The sequence below is a fragment of the Hevea brasiliensis genome, chromosome 1 (assembly GCF_030052815.1).
Source record: "Hevea brasiliensis isolate MT/VB/25A 57/8 chromosome 1, ASM3005281v1, whole genome shotgun sequence".
Classification (NCBI taxonomy): Eukaryota; Viridiplantae; Streptophyta; class Magnoliopsida; order Malpighiales; family Euphorbiaceae; genus Hevea; species Hevea brasiliensis.
In genome coordinates, this window is record NC_079493.1 from 68,174,568 (window position 1) to 68,194,813 (window position 20,246).

Below are 20,246 nucleotides of genomic sequence, written 5' to 3' on the forward strand. Positions count from 1 at the left end.
GCAATTTCCAGCAGTAAATTGGAAAGCAAAGTCCAAAGCATGATGGTACTCTTAGTGCTAAGGTTCTGCTCTTTTTCTCATACATTTATTTTTAGAGTAACAATGCAATTGAGGTAACATCTAAATTGTGAATTGTTAGTATAATTCGTTCTATTAAATGTGAGTATGCTAATGATTCAAGCTAAGCTAAATGCGTAATTTGATATCTAATCTTTTTATGAAATTTGATCCTCAACTTAAGGTGCATCTTATTTAATCCTTATACTTTTAAAATATGTGAACAATTAAATCCAAAAATCTTCGTCAGCAAAAAGCGTGGAACAACACTACAGTAGGCGAGTGAAGCTGATAAAATAAGATGTCATGAAAAAAAAAGAATGCAACCCCAAAAATCCCAAATTGAAATGAACAGGGCAAGGAAGAAGAAGTAAAGCGGAGGTTCATCTGTATTGCTGGGTGATATTTGGTCTGATATTCATCTATGCTTCTGTAAATGGGAATAGCTGAAATCTGTGGATATCGTTTAGGTCTTTGGCTATTATATGTGTTTATTGTAATGAAACTGAAATGGGCAAAAGTATAGTGTATGTTTTTTGGGACTTAAGTGCAATTTTGTTATGCAATTAAAGTGCATTTTTGTCTACAATCTGATTAAAGTAGATGGTGCGGATAGCAAGTATATGTGACAGATTGCAAATGACATTATACTTCAAATTCTAATATTAGTAAAAGGCTAATTTGATCAATCTTATATTTGTCTTTGATATTTGTTTAGTTTAGTAAGGAAAGAAAAAAAAAAAAATAATATGTGAAACCAAATTATATTAACTCATTATTTTATTATAATACTATCGAAATATATTCCGATTCTTTCAATATAATATAATTTTAAATTAAATAAACAAATATTTTATAGATAAATATATTATTAAATTTAGTAAAAAGTAATTTTTAAATTTATTAAAATTAATGTAAATAACTTATTTAAATTATTACAAGAAAATAAAATGTTTAATGTTAGTATAAGAATAAATATAATAAGAATATATAATAGAATTATAAAATTAAATACAAGTAATACGATAAAATATTTGATTAAATTAATATATATATATATATATATATATATATATATATATATATATATATGAAGGGGCACATTGAATTTACTCAAATTGCCCTTTGTTTTTAAAATCAAATATAACAGTATTCATTATTTAAATTAATTTTAAAATAAAAAATTTAAAATCTGATTACTCAGACAACTTTTACTCCTTATTTGATAAGGATTTTAAAAGTTGAAGTCTATAAAGGATTTTTATACAAGCATGCTTGATGTATATATAAATATCGGTGCTACTCTTTTTACACAGTAAAAAAAAAATATTCTTTGCAGACAATTTTAGAATGATTTCACATTGCAAAAGGTTTTCAAGTGAGTATATTTTTAACTTTGCACATTTGTTTTAGTTGTTACGTAACTGTTTAAAAGAATAATACCCTTTTATATTTGATATCATATGAAATATATTATTATTCTTTTTATATATGAGAAATTATACATACAGGATGAGAAATTTATTAGCGTATTTTTTTTTTATATAAAGTCTTAATTTTGGATGTAAATATATTATTGTACACGTGAAAATAAGGATGTGTTCTTTATAAAGGCAAAAAAAGTGTGCATCCCTCATGCTTTTATATAATCAACTTGAATCTAGGAACTGGATCAAGAAGTAATATAGAAAAAAAATAATATCAGGTTGTTTGGTAGCCAAGAATTAGAGACAGAGGGAAACCAAAATACTGAAGGGAAGAGACAGGATGATAGACGTAGGGATATGAAGGGAGATTTTCTGGAATTTAGGAACCAGATTAACGAATGATAAAGACAAAAATAAACTCAACTACTCCCAGCCAATCAGCTTTATTTACAATGCATGTTTGATTACTAACACATTCAATAACCAACTAACAGTTCCGTAACACCTAGCACTAACCATCCAGCTTTATTTGTCATTCTATGTGAACGTAGCCTGGTTTAGGTTTGATGGTTGTCCACTTGTATAAAAATCACCGTAGTTTTTTTTTTAATATAAATTATTTTGTGGTCGGTGAAAATAAGAATTAGTTTTTGTGCAAATTAAAATAGTTTAATGCTTGCTTGTTTTAATTTATTGTAATTTTGTTCTAATAATAATAAAATTAATTTTTGTTATTTTTTCTACTCAATTAAAACCAATTTTAAGGATGTTTTAATTGTATAAAGGTCGTCAAGTAATTTTATTGCAATATTATTATTTTATTTTATTTTTATTTTTTTTAACTCATAATCTATAACTATAAACTATTTCAACGAACACGATAAGAATTAATTTAAATATTTTTGAGGTAAATGAATTTCGATAAGAGTAAGTTATCTAATTTTATTATAAAGTAATTAATAAATTATTTTTTGATAGTGTTTTATTTTTTCATATTTTTTTATAATTATAATTACAACATAATAAGCTCTTATCAAATTCAAAAAAAATTTATCGAAGCACTAAAAGTGGAATTAAAAGAAATTGTTGATATGACTTTTTCAAGTAAGTATTTTACTTGACATTTAATTATTTAATATGTTTAATTGCAAGTTTTCAAATTCTTATATTATTTGTGATATTCATTTTTCAGGGAATTGAATATTATTTTAAAGGAACAATATCAGCTATTCTAAATAAGAATACTCATTGGTATAAATCTTGCAAAAAAATGCAACAAAAAAGTTTATGATAATGGTGATGGTAAAGCAAGATGTTACAATTGTAACGTTATAAATGCTGATATATATTCAAGTTTCATCAATTATAAATTCTAAAAAAATCTAACCTCCGATGTAATTGTTTTTCATGTTCACAGGTATACAAAAAAAGAACAAATTTTATAGGAGGATGGTTTTGTGCCAAGGAAAAGAATACTATTTTTTTTATAAAATTAAATAATGATAAAGATCCTATCCATCCACCAAGAAAGAAAATCATTGTATTAGATATGCAAGAAATTACAATGTGACACCCCTTACCCGCTTACAGTGTAGCCGAGTAAGATATGCCACATAGTGTACTGAAACACTATATTTTATCTCAATTATTTTTTATTCTTCCTTAATTTATTCATTTATTGTTATGAAGTGCAATTTGTGAAATTTGACTCATTTAAATCATTTATTGAAATTATAAATTCATTTGAGATTCCGAAAATTTTATAGAAAATCTGACAGAATACGGCTAAAAATGAATAAAAAAGTTCTTTGGAACCAGTGAAAAACACTTCTAACACATTTCCCATCATTTTCAAACTCCATTATATCAACATAACCTCAATATTTCTCAACCATATTTCAAAAATTCTTCTATTTATCATTCATTCATTTTACATGATAATCATGTACAAATCATAAATAAATACTAAATTTTCATTTATAAGCACAAATTACAAATATTTGCATTAATACCAAAATATTTTACATGAGTTTCAACTATACATGAGAAAATAAAAATTTAATTACAAAATACATACAGTACAAAATATCAAAATGGGACATAGTGTCATACCAATGCACTATAGTCTGTGAGGTGACACAGACACTATGTAGATCTGTAAATAAGTCTCACCCAGTTTATGGTCTACTGGGCTCTCTGGCCAAATCTTCAGTACCTACACATCGCAAAAGCGACAGGCTAAGCATAAAACTTAGTGGTGCCAATAATACAAGAAAATATAATATGCAAATAAAAGTAAAAGTTTCCTAGTTTTGTGCTTATAAGAAATAAATAATTACTAACTTATTGTTTAGTCGAAGGCTAATTACATCTGATGATATTAACTCTTTCTAGCATTTTATTAATCATTTCTTGATGATTTTGAGCCTCTTTTTATTGCAATCGTTCTTGTTCTTTATCTTGATATTTAATTTCCTTACTTCTTTAAATAATCAATTCAATTACATTTATACTTTTCTATGCCCAAATAACCTATACAAATTGACCGGACTAGATGAACAAGTAAACTAGCACTGGGTACCAAGTACCTCGGGCCTTCACACCATCGATCACAATGTGTCTCCTAGTATGCAGATAGAATGGCTAATAAGCCATAAAAGTAATAAGGCATAAAGCCAAGTATAACATCATAATCAAAATAGCCATAAGCCATCATATCACAGAATGGCATGAAGCCATATGCAGTACTGCTATCAGAACCCTATTGGTATGCCAACCTATCCAAACCAATTACACTAGGCTTACTAGAGCAATTACACTTTTTATGTAACACCCTCACTGTAACAATTCCGTACATGCTACTGTTCCGGTGATCGGTGTTGGTCCGGACAGCTAGAACGTCTGGAAAAATATTTAGACTAGAGTGAGAAGTCATAAATAACTCAAATGATAATAAGAAAAATTTAGAAAAATTTTTTGAAATAAAATACAACCAAGTTAAATTAGCCAGTGCCCTAGCGATGGGTAACCCAGTGAGAAGTTGCGGTCTTCGCAACTAGAAGCCCTAAACCCAGGAGAAAATTCATAAAATAATTTTTGAGACTCTAGAGAAGAGTCATTTAGGTTTCTATGGCATTAGAATGCCAAGAAAATATTTAAAAACTTTTTTCAATCGGTACAGACTATTTTGGCTCAATAAGCCAAACGGATGGCATTTTGGTCATTTGGCCTTCAGAGATGATTTTTGGCCGACTTGTCCAGTTAAGTAAATCATTATTATGATCTAAAATATGAATAAATATTACTAAAAATTGAATTAGAAATGAGTAGAAAAGAAAAAGGAAAGAAAAATGAAAGAAATTAGGAATTATGACATCACATGATGTCATTAACATGCCCCCACCCAATCACCATTTGACAAACTAATAAAAAGAGATAAAAATGAACTTAAAATGAGATAAAAAAAAAACCAAAAGAAACCAGCAGTTTCTTCTTCATACGAGCTAAACCAAGAGAGACAGAGAGAGAGAGAAAAAAGACCTCCATGAAAGCTCTTGCTCAAGCTTAATTTCCCCTAAGCTTTCCACCCCAAAACCCTAAACTTTCTTCACAAAAAAATTATCCCTAAACCTTGAGGAAGCTTTAAGTAGTAGAAAATTGAAGAGAGATTGAAGTTTTAACAAGCCAAGAAAGTGGTTAAAAGAGGTTAGTGCTATTTGCTTCCATATTCTTTTAGTAAACTAAAATTTGAGTATGAAAATGGAAAGAATTACAAGAAAAAAATTGAGAAATTATTCATGTTTGATGGAAGAAGAATTTTGGTCAGCATGTGTACCTATGGGAATTGATGAATTTAAATAAAATAAAATGTGTTTATTGGAGTTGCTTAGTAGGTATTTGTGATTGGATGTGTTAGATGGCGTGGATAGCATGAAATGGACACTTTGGGAATTAGGGTTTGTGAAAAATTAGGTTTTTTCTTATGTAATGGTATATTAACATTGTAATGGTCAATTAGTGACCATTTGAATGTGTGTGAGGAGGAATTGAAGTGAGTAAGGGTAATGGAGTTGAGCTTAGGCATGCTGCCCTTGGTGACCTGCAGTACTGGGTGTGAGTCTAGCAGGTTTGGGTAGCTATAACTAGAGTTGTATAGGTTCAATTGGTGCAAGACTAATTGGACATGAAACTAGACACATAATGGTACAATTTTGGTGAAGAAACCCTGCCTAGAAAACCAAACCAAGTTAACCTAAAAATTACCTTAATCTGGGTGACCAACATGCTGTCCTTGGAAAATGATCAAATGAACAGTGTTTATTCAAATGGTCATAACTCAGTGTAGAAAAGTTTAATTGATCTGAAATTTTACCATCAGAAATCTGAGACATAGCCCTACAACTTTCATGAAGAATATAAATCCAAATTCTAACCATAACCTAGTCAAATCGCCAACCAAACTTAGGTCACCAAATCTGACAGAACCAAATTGCCCAGAAATTCTGAGTACAGGTCAATCCGGCCAGTTATGGTAAAATGACTATAACTTAAGTTACAAAACTCCAAATGGAGTGATTTAAAAAAGGAAATGTAACTAGACACAAAAAGGAACAACTTTCATGAATTCAATTTTATCAAATTCCTACTGTACAAATGACCAATGGAACAGTAAACTTAGTGCTTGAAATCTGAAAATTGTAAAGTAACCAATACTAAGCTTTGAAATGGTATTGGCAACCAATACCAATAACTTTAGAATGCAAAATGTGGTATGTTGGTGAACTTAGGTTCAATAAATTTATTATGTATTAAAAAGTCAACAATTTGAATGAATAGTAATGTGAATAGTAATACAAAGACACAAAGTGTAAGAACTAAATTGGTAGAGGAAATTAAGGTATGAAATTTGGAATCCATGAAATATTCATGGATTACTTAGAATAGAAATAGTAATTTACCTAAATGACTTAATGAGTATTTAAGTTATGTGAGTATATAGTTAAGATTTGTATTCCCATTACTAGTAGGTCTAATAAAATATAAGTGATACCACTTGAATATGAAATGTACTTTACATGAATAGATTGTTGAATGTATAAATGAAATAAAAGTGTCATTTGGGATTTAGGTTCCCATCAAGAGAGAAAGGAAAGATGTTTGAATGTAAATGGTACGTGAAATCAAATGAATGTGAATTGAAATTAGTATGAATATTACGATGAATGCATAAATTACCTAGAAATGTGAATTTGCAAATTATGCTTCCACTATAAACAAAATTAGAGTGCTATAAAAATATAAATGAAAAATATAATGAAATGATGAAACATATAGACTCCTAATGGTACTATGTGCCCATGTATTGCCCAGACACTTGTGTCAGATTGGATAGATTGGCATGCCAATAGGGTATTGTTTTAGCAGTACTGCGAAAGGCTTTATGTCTGTATTCATGGCTTTATGCCCGCATTCATGGCTTTATGCCAACATTCATGGCTTTTATGCCCGATTATGTGTTATCATGGCTTTTTAGCCATACTGACTGCATACGTTGTTGACATTCTGCGTCCCATGGTATGACGGCCCGAGGCACCGCGGTATCCAATGCCAACGACCCGTTATCCAGTTTAGTTAGCCTGTCATAGGTTACCTAAGCAGAGAGAAAAATTTATTGAAATAAGTTAAAAATATTAGAAACTAAATAAATCAGTGAGAAAAATCTGAGAGGTATTAAACTAGTATTAAGAATTTAATTATTACGAAATGATCCACAACACATAGAAAATATTAACAGAGTAAATGAAGGACTAGCAAAATAAGCATAACGTAAGTAATTATTAGAAATGCATCCTCCATAATAATATAAACATAAACTAAATATTTAAATTTATTTGTACATTATATAAATGATTATTGTAAACTTATGATAGAAGGGATTCTAGAGAGCAACATAAATGATGAAAAATACACTATATGGAAATTTTCATATGAACCCAGTAAAATTCTTGAGTATAGAAAATATGCTCCAATTATTTTTATTTGTATATATTATTTCTTGTTATATTATTGCACCACTAAGCAGTAATGCTTAGGGCGATGGATTTGTTTCCTCGCGCAGGTACTGAAGTTAAAGCCCAGTAAATACTAAACAGATATTTTGGAGTCTGATCTGCAGAGTGTTCAAGGTTGTCACCTCCTCAGCAATGCATATAGATAGGGCCCATATAGATCATATTATGTATTTTGTACATTATAATTAGTTATTATTTGTAATGTAAACTATGAATTGTATGTTGGATATAGATTATGAAACTGTAATTAATTTATAGATCATGTAAATTATGAAATTATGTAATTATTTTATAAATTATGTAAATTAAGAAAATTTGAAAATTTTACTTATGTAATTTGAGAATGTTTACATATGAATTGAGTATGAATAGACTTGTACAAATGAATATGTGAATTAAAAGAATTGAATGTGAGATGAATATGATGAGCATGGATGATATTTTTATTGTAAAATATTATTGAAAATTTTAAGGAGGTGAATAGTGAAATACATCAACTGATAATAAAATAGGGAAAATTCTGCTGGTTTCTCTCTGGAAAAGTAATTGATATTAAAATATAACGAGATCAAATTATTAAAATAATAAAGTAAGACAAGATAGGGTGCTCCGGCACCGAATGTAGCACACTTTGCTCGGCTACACTTTAGTCGGGTGAGGGGTGTTACATTTTAATTATGTAATTCTTTGAAATTGAAATTTTATGGCTACTATTCATTTCATTAGTCAACTAAAATGTTGACTTTTTTATAGACAATAGGTATATTGGTTCTAATATCACCAACATACCACATTTTGCATTTTGAAATTATTGGCATTGGTTGCAAATTCCATTTCAAAACTTAGGGTTGGTTATTTAAAATTTTCAGATTTTAAGTACTTGGTTTACTGTTCTATTGGTAAATTTTACAGTAGGAATTTGGCAATATTGTCTTCATGAAAGTTATTTTTTTATGTGTCTTCTTTAATTTCCTTTTTGAATTACTCCATTTAGAGTTTTCTAGCTCAAGATATGCTAATTTGAGCAAGGTTGGCTGAATTAGTATCTACCCAGAAATTCTGGGCTGAATACCATTCTGCTAGATTTAGTAGTTCAATTTTGGCCAATAATTTCATTTGTTTAAGTCCAGAATTAGAGTTTGTGTTCAACATAAAAGTTGTTCTAAATTATTTAAGCTTTTCATTGATATAAATATCAGGTCAATTGGACCTTTCTACACTGAGTTATGACCAAATGAATTAACACTGTTCATTTGGTCATTTTACCCAGGCAAAATGTATGTTACCCAGATTTGGTCAATTTTTAGGGCGTCCTAAATTTGTTTTTTGGATAGGGTTCCTTCATCAATGTTGTGCCATTATGTGTCTAATTTCTTGTCCAATTGGCTTTGCACCAATTGAACCTACACAACTCAAGTTAAAGCTGTCCAACCTTGCTGGACTCACATCCAGTCCTGCAGGTCACTCAAGGCAGCAACTCTAACCTCAATTTCCATGGCACAAGTCACTTCATTTCCTACTCAAACACAACCAAATGGTCACTAATTGACCATTAGAATTTCCTTTCACTAATACATGAGTTAAATAATAATCCCTAGCCCTAAATTTTGCTAAGTTCCAATTTCTTGCACCAAACTCATAAATTAATAATTGAAGTGATACATTCACATCAAGGGTAGCCTATACACTCCTTTAAATCAAAGAAATTCATTACTACACTAAGATTACCATGGCTGCCGAAAATGTAAAGTGAGCATACCAATGAATTTCATTTCAATTTCTCATAAATCTCTACTCAATTCAACTCCCTAACATGAATTTAAAGAAAAAAAAAAATAAAGAGATTGGACACTAACCTCCTTTGAAATTTTCCCAAGCTTGAAAAACTCTTCCTTTTCTCTTCTTTTTGCTGCCTCTAACTTGCCCAAGGTGTAAGATCAATTTTTCATGAAGAGGTTATAAGGTTTTATGGTGTAGTTGGCTAGGATTTGAAGCTTGGGTGAGTGCATAAATGGAGGACTCTCTCTCTCTCTCTCTCTCTCTCTCTCTCTCTCTCTCTCTCTCTAGTTCGGTTGTTTGAGAAGAAGAAGGCTGCTGATTTTTTTTTTTTTGTTTTTATCTCATTTTTGTTTCATTTTTATCCCTTTAGTTAGTTTGTTAAATTGTGATTGGGTGGAGATTTTAATGACATCATAATGATGTCAAAATTTCAAATTTCCTTCATTTTCTTTCCTTTTTTTTTTCTACTCATTTTCAATTAAAATTTTAGCAATATTTATTTATATTTTATGTCATAATAATTATTTACTTAACTGGACAAGTCGGCCAAAAATCATCTCTGAAGACGAAATGACCAAAATGCCCTCCGTTTGGCTTATCGAGCCAAAATCGTCTGTACTGATTGATAAAATTCCAGAAGTATTTTCTTGGTATTCTAATGCCATCAAAACCTCAATGAATCTTCTCTGGAGTCTCAAAAATTATTTCACGGATTTTGCCTTGGGTTTAGGGCTTCTAGCTGTGAAGACAGTAATTTCCCATTAGGTCACCTATCGTTAGGGCACCTGCTTATTTAACTTAGCTGTATTTTATTTCAAAAATTTTTTCTTAATTTTTCTTGACATTATTTGAGTTATTTATGACTCCTCACTCTAGTCTAGATATAGTTCCAGACATTCTAGTAGTCCGGACTGACACCGATCACTGAAATAGTAAAATGTACAAAATGGCTACGGTGAGGGTGTTACAACTCTTTCCCTCTAACAAGAATTTCATCCTAGAAATTTACCTGACGTAAGTAGTCGAGGAACTGCTACCTCCTTATTTCTTCACTTTACCAGAGAAAACAGATCTACATTAGTGTCACCTCGACTCTTTCAAATGTAATGCATGGTATGGACTCTATCTAGACCCAGAAATGCTTAAACCAGGCTCTGATACAAATAAATGTAACACCCCTTACCCGTCTACAGTGTAGTCGAGTAAGATATGCCACACAGTGTACCGAAATACTATATTTTATCTCAATTATTTTTTATCCTTCCTTAATTTATTCCTTTATTGTTATGAAGTGCAATTTATGAAATTTGACTCATTTGCAATTTATGAAATTTGACTTATTTAAGTCATTTATTGAAATTATAAATTCATTTGAGTTTCCAAAAATTTTATAGAAAATCTGGCAAAGTATCGGTTAAAAATGAATAAAACAGTTCTTTGGAACCAGTGAAAAACACTTCTAATACATTTCCCATCATTTTCAAACTCCATTATATCAATATAATCTCAATATTTCTCAACCATATTTCAAAAATTCTTCTATTTATCATTCATTCATTTCACATGATAATCATGTACAAATCATAAATAAATACTAAATTTTCATTTATAAACACAAATTACAAATATTTGCATTAATACCAAAATATTTTACATGAGTTTAAACTATGCATGAGAAAATAAAAGTTTAATTACAAAATACATACAGTACAAAATACCAAAATGGGATCTAGTGTCCTAGCAATGCACTGTAGTCTGTGAGGTGACACGGACACTATGTAGATCTGTATACAAGTCTCACCTAGTTTGTGGTCTCCTGGGCTCTCTGGCTAAATCTTCAGTACCTACGCGTTGCAAAAGTGATGTGCTAAGCATAAAGCTTAGTGGTGCCAATAATACAAGAAAATATAATATGCAAATAAAAGTAAAAATTTCCTAGTTTTTGTGCTTATAAGAAATAAATAATTACTAACTTATTGTTTAGTCGAAGGCTAATTACATTTGATGATATTAACTCTTTCTAGCATTTTATTAATCATTTCCTTGATGATTTTGAGCCTCTTTTTATTTTTATCATTCTTGTTCTTTATCTTGATATTTAAATTCCTTACTTCCTTAAATAATCAATTCAATTATATTTATACTTTTTAATGCCCAAGTAACCTATACAAATTGACCGGGCTAGATAAACGGGTAAACTAGCACTGGGTACCAGGTACCTTGGGCCGTCACACCATCGGTCACAATGTGTGTAACATCCTCACTTTAGCTAGTCCGTACATTCTACTGTTCCGGTGACCAATGTCGATCCGGGCAGCTAAAATATTTGAAATTATAATCAGACTAGAGTGAAGAGTTATAAATAAACCAAATAATGATCAGAAAAATTAAGGAAAATTTTTAGAAATGAAATGCACTAAGGTTAAATGAGCCGTAGCCCCAGTGATGAGTGACCCTAACGGGAAGTGACAGCAGAGGCCGTTAGTAACCCTAGACCCATGGAAAACTTCATGAAATAATTTTTGGGACCTCAGGGAAGGGTTATTGGGGTTTCAAATACAATAAAATACTAAGAAAACACAAGGAAAATTTAATCAATCGGTACACACAATTTTAGCTCGTTAAGCCAAACGGTGGGCATTTTGGTCATTTCGTCTTCAGAGATGATTTTTGACCAACTTGCCCATTTAAGTAAGTGAGATTTATGACATAAAATGTGAATTAATATTGATGAAAAATTTATTAAAAATAAGTAAAAGGAGTAAGGAAGAAAAAATAAAGGAAATAAAAGTCAAATAATGACATAAACATGATCTCATTAAAAACTCTTCCACTAATCAAAATTAAATAAACACATTATAAGGGATAAAGAAGACCAAAAATCACTTCATCTTCTTCTTCTTCTATGGTGGCCGAAATCCTTAAAGAGAGCTCTTTTCCATTTTTCTTTACTTCCTAACTTGAATTCTTTAAGCTTTTCACCATAAAAGCCATATTTGTTTTCACAAAAAATTTTCACTACACCTTGGGCGAGCTAAAGACAATAAAAAGAAGTAGAAAGGAGGAGCTTTTACAAGCTTGGAATTTACTCCATTAAAGGTTAGTGACTAAACTTGTTCTTTCTCTTTCAATTCATGTTGAAGGAGTGGAATTGAGTGCAAATTTACAACAAAATTGAATAAACATCATGTGTATACCTTTCTCAAAATTTCGGCAGCCTTGGGCTTGGTAGGGTTTTAAAGATTCCTTAAATTAAAATGGTACCCTAGCTACCCTTAACACTAATCTATGATTAGGATACTGAAGTGTAAGTAAATGCAAAATTTGAAATGGTAGAGTTAGGGTTTGGACACAAACTTGAGACTTTGTTCATGTATTGGTGAAAGAAAGTTTTAATGGTCAATTACTGACCATTTGGCTATGTGTGATTAAGAAATGAAGTGATTTGTTCCCTAGGAATTGAAGTTAGGTATGCTACCCTTGGTGACTTGCAAGACTGGGTGTGAGTCCAGTAGGTTTGGGCAGCTATAACTGGCGTTGTGTAGGTTCAATTGGTGCAAGGCCAATTGGAAATAAAACTAAACACATAATGGCACAACTTTGGTGAAGAAACCCTGCCCAGAAAATCAAACTAAGTTGACCTAAAAACTACTCTAATCCGAGTGACCAACATGCTGTCCCTGGAAAGTGACCAAATGAACAGTGTTTGTTCAAATGGTCATAACTTAGTGTAGAAAAGTTCAATTGACTTGAATTTTCACCAGTAGAAAGCTAAGACATAGCCCTACAATTTTTACTAGTAGAAAATCCAGTCCATGTCATACCTTACCTCTCCGTAAGGCATAACATGATCTCGTAGAGTACCTAATGAACTATCGAACTTCACCTACCGATAACTCATTAAGTACCCTAAAAGGGATTTTAAAACAATTTTCTTATTTTTGATAAGTGGTGAGCATTTTCTAATAAGTATTTAAAACATTTAGTTAAAATTAAAACTAGTTAATATTTTTGGTTCATTTTAGTTTTCCGCAAATTTTATAAAAATTTTGACAGAGTTTTGTTTGTATTTTGAGAAACCAGTTCTTCAAATACCTGTAAAAAGCACTTCTAAAAATTTTTTCTCAACAACTACTTCAATTTCACAATCAAACTCAATCCATTTCAACAACTTCACAATCATTTCAATCAATTTCTTAAGTTTAAAATTCAATAATCCTCAAAATACTAACAATACATTTCATTCAAATTAAATAAAATAGTTCCACTCATATTTCATTAGAGACAAAACAATTTATATATATACATCATTACAAAATTTACATCAAAGGAAATTCAAACTAAATTTTTGATTTTACAAACTTCATACAAACTTTGTACAAGCTGCTCAAGACCCATTTACATGTCCATAATTTTATATGCAACACATACATCAAAAGAAATATTTACAATTAGGGCATAAATTATACCCGATGACTTTAAGCTGATAGCTCCTCACACCTCAGCAGCTCAGTCTGCTGCTCCTCTAGTCTCTGTATCTGCAACAGCAATAGAAGCTATCGCTGAGTACTAGGACTCAGTGGTGCACAACATACTAAAATAATTTTTATGCAAAACTTAAATCACATTTATTTAAAAAATTTGACTAAACATGAGCATTAAACACAAAACATGAATTATGAGATTTTAATGCAAACCAAGTTCATTTCAAAGTATCAAAACACATTTCATAAATCCCACAGTTAGATCATGCCATTCGAAACAAATAGAATCTCAATAGCCAGAGGCTAAAGAGAAATCACATCATAAGGCTAGCTAGCTCAAATATATGGATATTCATTCACATCCTCTTCTACTGGCACACCTCAACACTTCTCCAAAGAAGGAATCAAAATTTGAAACTAATTACCCCCACTAGTCGTGCTAGTGAGGTGTTCAAATATATGGTCATGACACTGTGGTTTCAAAACTTATCTTAACAATTTGCTAAACATTGTCATTTCAAATATACATAATAACATTTCAACAATTTACATTAAACATCATAAGAATGCCATAATCCAATATTTCACCTTATTCAAAACAGTATGCAAAAGATGATTATAAAAAGTATACATTGTGCACAAACCTCAAGCGAGTCGCCTCTTGGCCTCGACTCGGTTCCTCGGGTTTTTTCCCAGTATTTTTTTCAACTGAAACACACAATTTTACAATGTTTCAGTACCATAATTTAACATAAATCCAAAAATAAATTTAGCCTTATTTTTACCTAGCTCTAACGTGCTAAACTCGACGTTCTCGAAATTTTGTGTTTCGGGTTACTATTCACTACACTATTCAAGTCAAATTGTTGACTTTCTAAGGCTCAATAGGTATGGGAAGTTCAACTTCACCCACATACCACATTTTGGTCACTAAACTTGTTGGTTTTGGTCATTTTCTCAAAACTCAGGTCTTTTAGGCAAAATGGCCAAATTTTCAGTTTTGGTGTCCCTAATTGTACTGTTTTATTGGTCAGTTTACTGTTGAAATTTGGAAAAACTTTCTTCATAGAAAATATTCCCTATTGTCTTAAGTTTATTCTCCTTTTTGAATCACCCCAATTGGAGTTTTGTAGCTCAAGTTATAAGCAAATTATCTTTACTGTTCATGCTGCAGAATTTTGTTTTGGCAAATTATTAATTCCAAATTTGTTCAGCAATTTGATCAAGTTAGGTCCATAATTTGGTCTAACTTTCTTCATATGAAATTTTCTAATATGCCTTAGGTTTCCATCGGTTCAAGAATCACCTAAATCGGAGTTTTCTAGAGAGAGTTATAGCCATTGAAACTTTACTGTTCAAATGGCAAATCTGCAGTCTGCAGATTCAGTGACCCAACTTTGCTCAGTAATTTGATTTAGTTAATGGCATAATTTGGGTTTGTGTTCTTCATGAAAGTTTTAGATCTATATCTCATATAATCACTGGTAAAATTTCAGGTCATTTTGACCTGCATAGCTCGAGTTATGACCAAATGAACAAACACTGTTCATTTGGTCAGGTTGTGCAGAGGCAGACTATGATTTCTCAATTTTGGTCAATTTGTTCACTAGGTTTTAGTCACTTTTTGGGCATGCTTCCTAAATGAAAATTGTGTCATTTAGTGCCTATTTTCATTCCCAATTGGTCCCATATCCATTGGACTTCTAAAATTTCATTTTTGGTCCCTCAAAGGAGATTTTGGTCATGCTGCCAGCACATGACCTTATCCAATCCGAATTGGCTTTTAATTCCAACACTTCTAACACACCTCATTTGGTCACAAATGACCATTTTTCACTTCACATTAGGTCAAAGACACCATTTACAAATTTCTCCAAATTTTTGCCTCAAAACCCTAGGTCTCAAACCCTAACCACTCTAATCCATTGCAATTAACTAATTCAAAGCATATAAACACAATCTTTCAACTTATTTAAGCATCTTAACATGTTTAACTCAATCAAACTTATGCAAATAACTCTCCCCTCCCTGCTGGATGAATTTCAGTTTAGTCCCTCATACATTTTTTTTTATTTTAAGTTTATTTACAAGTAATTCAAGCTAAAAACACAATAAATAATCTCAAACTTTCAAATTGATGTATTTACCTCAACTTTGATATCCAATCTTCAATTTTCCTCCTATTTTCTTCTTTCTTTCTTGTTAAATTTCTTTCTCAAGGGAAGGGAATAAGGTTTTATGGAGTGATTATAGAAGAAGTTGGGATTTGGTAAGGGTTTCAAAGCTTGAAGCAAGCTTAAAATGAGATTTGCAATGGTGAGGGAGGGAGAAGGATGGAGACGTCCACTTTGAGGAAGATGAGGCTTTTAATTTTTTTTCTTCTTTTCTTTTCTTTTGTCTTTTATCTCTTTAGGAAGACCAAAAATCCAAATAAATAAATAAATAAATTATATTCTTTATGGCATCATGCATGAGGTCATGTATGATGTCATCACCTTTTAACTTTTCCATTCTCTTTTTTTTTCTATTAGTTCTTTAATTTAATTCTCGATTCCGAAATTTTATTTTCTCCAATTTTATTTGACAGTTAGGTTAGGAGTCAGCTCTCGGGGTCAATTGACCAAATTGCCCCTCGCCGGTTCATCCCAGTTTGCAAATAATTCCATATTTCTTCCAGCTCCCTGATCTAATTATTTGACTGGCTTAACAGTTCTTTTTCATGATTTTCTCTTTTCCACTGTGTTTATAAGGGTCCTAAGGACCTCGACGGCATATTTTACGGTTCGAAATTTGAGTTTAAAATGACTTCGCAGTCATTCCCGTGAAGGTTACCCATCGCTGTGACTCTCGGCTCGTTTAACTTCTTATGTTCTATTTTTCTTATTTATACTTAACTAATTGGACATTACTAATTATTTGTGTTTATGGCTTATCTAGTTGTCTTAAGTGTGGTTCTAATCCCCTTAATTGTCCAGATCGACACCGGTCACCGGAACAGTGAAATATACCAGGCTATGCAAATAGGGGTGTTACAGTCCATCACAGCTTTAAGATCACTAAATGCCCGTCTATCTTTAGCTCAAGATGGAGCTATTTTGACTGAGTTACAAGCGAGGCCAAACCTACTACAGCATATACAAGATGGGCAAAAGGCAGATGAAAAATTAATGGCTGTTGTGGGTAAAATTTCAGAGGGGAAGGAAACTAATTATGAGGTGAAAGCAGATGGGTGTCTGTACTACAAAGGAAGAGTGTGTGTACCAGATAATAGGGAATTGAAGACTAGTATTCTGAAAGAAGCAAACACCAGTGTTTATGCTATGCACCCGGGAAGCACAAAAATATACAATGATCTGAAGCCTCATTATTGTTGGCCTGGTATGAAAAAGGATATAGCTGACTATGTTACTAGGTGCTTGACATGTCAGCAAGTTAAAGCAGAACATCAAGTTCCATCAGGATTGCTACAGCCTATAAGCATACCTGAATGGAAATGGGACTGGGTCACTATAGATTTTGTTAGTGGTCTACCTTTTACCCAGAAGAAGCATGATGCAGTGTGGGTGATAGTGGATAAATTGACAAAGTCAACACATTTTCTACCAGTTAGGACTGACTACTCACTGAAGAAGTTAGCAGAGTTGTATATAAGTGAGATAGTTAGACTGCACGGAATCCCACTTTCCATCATATCTGATCGAGACCCAAGGTTTACATCAAGATTTTGAAAGAAGTTGCAAGAAGCCTTGGGCACATAACTCCACTTTAGCACGGCTTTTCATCCTCAGACGGATAGACAGTCGGAACGAGTAATCCAGGTAAACCTAAAAACTAATTGAATTTTTACAACTAATAAATTGAAATGATAGTAACAACATGAATTATGTGATAGGTCCTTGAGGATATGTTGAGGAGTTATGTCATTGAGTTTGAGGGGAGTTGGGATAAATATCTCCCACTGGCAGAATTCACATATAACAATAGCTACCAAGCTAGCATTCAAATGGCCCCGTATGAAGCACTATATGGGAGGAAGTATAGAACCCCAGTATATTGAACTGAATTGGGTGAAGATAAGTTGGTAGGACCAGACCTAGTGAAACAGACTGAGGAGAAAGTAAAAATAATCAAAGCTAATTTGAAGGTTGTCTCAGATAGATAGAAATCTTATGCCGACTTAAAGAGAAAAGAGATAGAGTATGCAGTAGGCGACAAAGTGTTTCTCAAAGTCTCACTGTGGAAGAAAGTACTGAGGTTTGGAAGAAAGGGTAAGTTAAGCCTTAGGTTCATTGGCCCATATGAAGTCATTGAACGTGTAGGACTAGTGGCCTATCGAATAGCTTTACCACCCGAACTGGATAAGATCCACAATGTATTTCATGTGTCTATGCTAAGAAGATACTGCTCAGACCCTTCACATGTCATCTCCATGGAAGAGATTGAAATCCAACTAGATTTGACATATGCAGAAGAACCCATACGGATACTGGCTCGGGAAATGAAAGAACTGAGAAATAAACAAATTCCACTGGTTAAAGTACTTTGGAGGCACCATACTAAGGAGGCAACTTGGGAAAGTGAAGAGACGATGAGACAACAGTTCCCTCAACTGTTTGCATCAGGTAAATTTCGAGGACGAAATTTTTATTAGAGGGGAAGAGCTTTAACATCCTCACTTTAGCTAGTCCATACGTTCTACTGTTCTGGTGACCAACGTCGGTACGGGTAGCTAGAATATTTGAAATTATAATTAGACTAGAGTGAGGAGTTATAAATAAACCAAATAATGATCAGAAAAATTAAGGAAAATTTTTAGAAATGAAATGCACTAAGGTTAAATGAGCCGTAGCCCCAATGATGAGTGACCCTAACGGGAAGTAACGGCAAAGGCTGTTAGTAACCCTAAACCCAGGGAAAACTTCATGAAATAATTTTTGGGACCTCAAGGAAGGGTTATTGGGGTTTCAATGATAATAAAATGCTAAGAAAATACAAGAAAAATTTAATCAATCGGTACACACAATTTTAGCTCGTTAAGCCAAACAGAGGGCATTTTGGTCATTTTGTCTTCAGAGATGATTTTTGACCAACTTGCCCATTTAAGTAAGTGAGATTTATGACATAAAATGTGAATTAATATTGATGAAAAATTTATAAAAAATAAGTAAAAGGAGTAAGGAAGAAAAAAAAAGGAAATAAAAGTCAAATAATGACATAAGCATGATCTCATTAAAAACTCTTCCACCAATCAAAATTAAATAAACACATTATAAGGGATAAAGAAGACCAAAAATCGCTTCATCTTCTTCTTCTTCTATGGTGGCTGAAATCCTTAAAGAGAACTCTTCACCATTTTCTTTCATTCCTAACTTGAATTCTTTAAGCTTTTCACTATAAAAGCCATATTTGTCTTCACAAAAAATTTTCACTACACCTTGGGTAAGCTAAAGACAGCAAAAAGAAGTAGAAAGAAGGAGCTTTTACAAGCTTGGAATTTACTCCATTAAAGGTTAGTGACCAAACTTGTTCTTTCTCTTTCAATTCATGTTAAATGAGTGGAATTGAGTGCAAATTTACAACAAAATTGAATAAACATCATGTGTATACCTTTCACAAAATTTTGGAAGCCTTGTGCTTGGTAGGGTTTTGAAGATTTCCTTGAATTAAAATGGTACTCTAGCTGCCCTTAATACTAATCTATTGATTAGGATAGTGAAGTGTAAGTAAATGCAAAATTTGAAATGGTAGAGTTATGGTTTGGACACAAACTTGAGACTTTGTTCATGTATTTATGAAAGAAAGTTTTAATGGTCAATTACTGACCATTTGGCTATGTGTGATTAAGAAATGAAGTGATTTATTCCATGGGAATTGAAGTTAGGTATGCTGCCCTTGGTGACCTACAGAACAGGTTTGGGCAACTATAAATAGAGTTGTGTAAGTTTAATTGGTGCAAGGCCAATTCAAAATGAAACTAGACACATAATAGCACAATTTTGGTGAAGAAACCCTGCCTAGAAAACCAAACTAAGTTGACCTAAAAACTACCCTAATCTGGGTGACCAATATGCTGTCCCTGGAAAGTGACCAAATGAACAGTGTTTGTTCAAATGGTCATAACTTAGTGTAGAAAAGTTCAATTGACCTAAATTTTTACCAGTAGAGAGCTAAGACATAGCCCTACAACTTTCATGAAGAAAACAAACCCAAATTTTGACCATAATATATCATAAAACTGACTTGCAGTCAGTGTACAAAAATTTTAGAATTATTTCTGCCCAGAAATTCTGGAAAAATTGTAATCCGGCCAGTTATGGTATTTAGGCCATAACTTGAGCTACAAAACTCCAAATGGAGTGATTCAACAAAAGAAATGTAACTAGACACAATAACAAACAATTTTGATGCAGAACATTTGGCTAAAATCT